Source organism: Arachis ipaensis, chromosome B02, assembly GCF_000816755.2.
Source record: "Arachis ipaensis cultivar K30076 chromosome B02, Araip1.1, whole genome shotgun sequence".
In the NCBI taxonomy this organism is placed as follows: domain Eukaryota; kingdom Viridiplantae; phylum Streptophyta; class Magnoliopsida; order Fabales; family Fabaceae; genus Arachis; species Arachis ipaensis.
Window position 1 is genome coordinate 9,894,169 of NC_029786.2, and position 5,517 is coordinate 9,899,685.

The 5,517-nt window shown below is 41.2% G+C and overlaps 1 long non-coding RNA gene across 1 annotated transcript in view; it reads right to left on the minus strand.

Annotated features, from left to right (window-relative positions):
* Positions 1-5,517, minus strand: part of LOC110268695 — a 23,047-nt gene that overhangs the window by 10,387 nt on the left and 7,143 nt on the right. The window lies entirely within an intron of this gene.

Consider the following 5,517-nt stretch of genomic DNA (forward strand, 5'->3'; position numbering starts at 1 on the left):
CAACTACAAATTTTTTTTATACTTCTAAAATATATATATATATATATATATGAAAGTATATAATTATTTATTAATATATAATATAGATCAAGCCATGCTTGCGAGGTGAGCTCTATTGACTACTCTAACTCTGCCTTCAGCTTTGCTGATGAGAATTTCGGAGAGGCAGTCTAATTCTTTCCCTTCTGATGATATCTACAATTTGAGGCGGGGGAGTTGTTGGCCAAATAGTAGGAAGTTGATTTTTGAGTTTCAGAGCTGCTAATGAATGGGCCAGTCTGTTTTTTTTTTTCCGAGGGGTCCAGGTGAAACCACAATTTGAAAGTCTTTTTTGAATAGAAATTATGTCTTGAATGATTGGGTCTATTTCCCAAATTGTAATCCCGGATTTGAGAGTCTGAACAAGGTGCAGACTACCTGTTTCAATGATGGCTTTTTGAATATTTAAATTTTCCACTAGAATTACAGCTTCCCTTACTGCTTGTGCTTCTGCTGATAGGCTTGAGTTTGCTTGAATCACTGTTGCTAATCCCCCCATGATTTTTTCTCCATGGTCTTTGATCACAAAAGCTGTTGCCCCTGACTTGGTTCCAATGGAAAACGAAGCATCAGAGTTTATCTTGAGCCAGCTATGAGGAGGAGTATTGGCCTCCCTTTGTTGTCCTCTCTGACTTTGGAGATGTTTTCTTTTATTAGGCTATTGTACCCTTTCTCTATTATTCTTGCATGATTGATGGTAGACTCTGGGTTAGGCTCTATGTTATTGTATACGTGGTTGTTCCTTGCCTTTCATATTGTCCACATAGTGATGCCTATTCTACTCCAATTCTGGTTCGCTTCCGCTCTGCTGGCTTCTTTACACTTCATGTACATTTGTTGCAGCCATTCACCCACTGATCTGACATTTTGGTTTGTTGGCATACATTGCGACTGTGAGCCGAACCACACTGCTCTAGTCCATTTGTAGAGCAAGAGAGTATGCTCACCGGTCTCTTCCTCTTGCAAACAGATCGGACAAACACTTTTAATCAATAATCTCTTTTTTTAAAAAAATTAGCTCTTACCGGAATGATGTTGTGTGTGGCCTTCCACAGGAACATTTTGATTTTTTGGGGTGCCTTTATGTTCCAAATATCTTCCCATAGTTCCTCGAACGCTGCGCTTGATGAGGGGCTGTTGTTGCGATTTCTTTCGTCTTCTTCTTTTTTTGCCACACAGTACCCTGTTTTGGTTGTGAATTCTCCATCCTTCCTGAAAGGGCCACAATAACCTGTCCTCCTTGGAGATCCTGCTTACTGGAGTCTGGACTATTTTTTCTGCTACATCTAGGGGAAAACTCCTTTGGATTTTCGCTCTATCCCAATCTCTAGAGGATGTTAGTAATTCTTCTACTCTTTGATTGTCAATACTTCCTCTATTGAGTGGCTCGTTGAATCCATGAATCCAGTTATTTCCCCATACCTTCACTCCACTTCCTTTGCCTATGCTCCATTTTCCTTTACATTTTATAAGCTCCATCTCTTGCAGTAAGCTGTTCCATATCCATGTGCCATTTTGATGCTTTGACGCTTCCCAAAAATCACAATTTGAAAAATATAGGGCCTTGAGCACTTGTACCCATTTAGCTTCCGGGTTCCTGATCACTCTCTAAGCTTGTTTGGCTAATTGCGCCGTATTCTGGTAGTGAAACTCTTTAAAACCGAGTCCTCCTTCTTTCTTACTCTTGCATATCTTCGGCAAGCCTTCCAATGGATCCCTCTTTCTTTTCCTTGACTCCTCCACCAAAACTTTGCGATTTTGGCATTTAATTTATTTCAAAAAGATTTGGGAAACCTTAGAATACACATGGCGTATGTTGGAATTGCTTGTATGACTGCTTTTATGAAAACCTCCTTCCCAACTTGATTTAACAGGCTTTCTTTCCATCCTTCTATTTTTCCTTCCACTTTTTCCGTGATCTACTATAGAGCCTTGCCTTTCGCCCTTTCCCAATGAGCCGGGAGTCCCAAGTATCTCCCTGGGTTGTCCCAAGTTGAGATGTTGAGAATGTCTTCTATGTTGACTCTGGTTTGGATCGGAATCTGGTTACCAAAGATTATTCCTGATTTTTCTAAATTAATCACTTGTCCAGAGGCCGAGGTATATTGGTTCAGAATCTATACTAGTTGATAGATTTCCTCTTCTACTGCCCCTGAAAATATGATGAATCATCAGCGAACAATAAGTGAGTGATAATTGGTGCTTTAGATGCTAGCTTAACTCTTGTAATAATCTTTCTGTTTAAGGTATTGTCCATTAAAATGGTAAAAACCTCCGAAGCTATAATAAAAAGATAAGGGGAAAGGGGGTCTCCCTGTCTTAATCCTCTTTGTGGGATGATTTCCTTGGTTAGAGCTCCATTGATCTTAAACTTATATGTCACGCTTCCGATGCACTCCATTATGAGCTTCACCTATTATTGATGGAACCCGAAAGCCTTTAGTGCTTCTTCTATGAACTTCCACTCCATCCTATCATAAGCTTTATTCATATCGAGCTTAATGGCTAAGTCCTTTGTGGCTTCTTTCCCTTTACTTGTTATTCTGTGAATTGTTTCTTGGACTATGACTATGTTGTCTTGAGTGAGCCTTCCACTGACGAATGCGCTTTGGGTTAGTGAAACGATCTTATCGATGATTCCTCGCAATCTAGCCACTATCACCTTAGATATTATTTTGTAGATGTAGTTGCAGCAGCTTATGGGCCTCAACTGGTTCAAGGTTTCTGCTTGCTTAATCTTTGGGATGAGCACCACCTGTGTTTCATTGATTTGTCTTGGTATAGAGCCTCCTTTAAAGAAATTTTTAACCACAGCACATACATCTTTGTTTATGGTGCTCCAGTGGTTCTGATAAAAAAAGACCGTTTAACCCATCTGGCCCTGGAGCTCTGGTACTATCCATACTGAACACTGCTTGTTTGATCTCGTCCTCTGTGACTTCTTTCAGGAGATCTGCATTCATTTCTTCAGTGACTCTTTTGGGGACCTCTTTTATACACCGCTAGAAGTGAAAAGCTTAGAGTAGTAGTCTCTGAGCCGCAACATTTCCTCCTGATCTTGTACCCATCTCCCTTTTGCATCCCTTAGCCTGTCAATGCGGTTCCTATCTCTCCTTTGAATGGTTGAAGCATGGAAGAAGGCCGTATTTCGGTCTCTCTATTTGAGCCATTTCACTCTAGCCCTTTGAGCCTAATATTTTTCCTCTTATCTCCATAGTTCTCTAATTCTTTGTTTAGCATTCTCAATTTGCTGCTGCTGCCTTGGGTTGTGATGGGAGTTTTAGAGATTTTGAATTTTACGTTGCCATCTAGTAATATCCTTGTCGGCTCTTTTGAAGCTCCTCATGTGCCACTCTTGGAGATTTTTGATGCAGTTGCTAGTTCTTTCCATAAATTTGTTCCAGTCTCCACCTTGTGCCTTAGATGTCCACCCCTTTCTTATGACTTTCTTGCACTCCTCCTTATCGTCCGAGTAGGCCTCGTATCTGAACTGCCTTGGTACCTTCTGATTTGGTTCTATGTTGAGTTATAATCATGGTACCGCGACAGTTCCAACTTAGGATAATCATGGTTGGGGTGGGGGCATGTGTGGGCCCGCCTCCTCAGCCTTGTAAGTTGGTTCTTGTTCGTCCAAATCCATGTTGTTTTCTTGCTGTACCACTCCTTTGTTCCGTTTGCTGTTCCTTGACTCTTGGTCATCTTCCCGGTTGGAGTTGGTTAGTTGTTGTTCCTATGCACAATATTTCTTCCCATATCTTCATGTCTTTGTTAACTTGGTTGCTTGCTTTAGATTCAGCCATCTCATCATCCGATGCAAGTTCAACATAGTAGGTAACTCTATCCTGATTTTTGTATGCTTGCTTTTTCTCCTGGTTCATTTCTTTTTTCCACTTTTCAACTTCTTCTCTTGCAGCCCATCTAAGGTTGACGTTGTTCTTATCCCCTTCCTTGGCCTCTTTGTTTTGCCTACCTTCTTTCTCCCTTTCCTGTTTTCACGGGCCCGAGTGAGGGTTGGATGGATGATCATATTGGCAAACTCCTCCTCGTTGGGCCCATATGGGATCCTGCCCCGGTTGAAGTAAATTTATTGAGTATTGAGATTTGCTTTGGCCATTATTGTTTGATTTTCCTTCCATCATTTCTTTGCTTCTCTTATCTTGGTTTTGTGGTGAGTTGGGCCTCATCCAGTTTGATGGCCCAGACTGGATCCTAATTTCCTCTTGAGAGATACCTTCCAGACCTGTCCACTTCTCCTTTCTTGAAGCTTCCTCTCCTCCCATCAAACTTTTACCTTTTATTCCTCATAAGTTGTGAACTGCTGTTCCGAGGAGATTCAGGAGGCGTATGTCTCTATCTTCTGGCCAATTTTCTTGTGATAATGGGATAGCTCATCTCTGCTCCTCCATCTTTTCGCCGCCTCTTCCATCTGTCTCTTTTGTTTTAATCTCTCCAGAAGTGACCCCTATTTCTTCTACTCCTTTTACCCGTTGGTTCGTAGGGTCGTTTTCAGTGCTTTTGCTATTGACACCTTCATCCTCCAGCGTTTGATCTCCACGCGCTACTTCGTTCTCCCTGATTTGTTGCTCCCATGCTTCTTCCTCCCTTGGCGAGTGCAGCGGCCTTGCCCTTTCTGTTCCCATCCCTACAACATACTTTGGTTTAGTAGAGTCCAACATTCCATGGCTTGAGACTTGTCACAGTTTCTCTTCTCGTGGCCAATGATTCCACACTTGAAGCAGTAGTTGTCCTGTAGTCTTTCGTAGTGGAAGCTTATACAAGATTTGGGCTTGTTTCCTCTATTCAACCAGAAACCTGTCTGAAGAGGTTGTGTAATGTTGATGGCTGCTCTGAGTCTTAGAAAGTTCCTTTGTAGGGTTCCTTCTTTTATGGGGTCTTCCACTTCTCCCACTATTCCAATCATTTCTCCAATGGTTCTGGCAGTTTCAGCATTTAGTTTTTCTACAGGCACCTTTGTAGGTTCATCAGGTGTCCCTTAACATTCCACGGACCATTCCTCAGGAATCTATTTCCTGTGCGACTGTCTTTGAAGCTTATAAGGACCTTGTTCCTTCCAACTTCTGAGATGGTAACATTCTTTGGGTTGCCCCACATTCCTAGGATTGAGTTCTTGATGGCCTTATACTTTAGCTCTCTGTCTGTGATGATTTTTTCAATTAAGTTGAAACTGCCTGCTTTGAAGCCTAGGCTTAGATGGAAATTGAGGGTGATGGTGGTTCCTTCTATAGATTCTGTACTCATGTTTGGTCTAGTCATGTTTGAGTATTGGATGGAGATGAGTGAAGAGACTATTAAGTTAATAAATGGAGATGGGGTTGATAATTGTAATTAGGAGTAATTGTACTTAGGATTTAAAGAATTTTTTTTCTTTTTTTTACCAATCTTGAGAACAGAGTTATTTTAATGAGAAATATTGTTACGACTCAACTAATATTAGATCACTTAATGAGTTGGTTAATT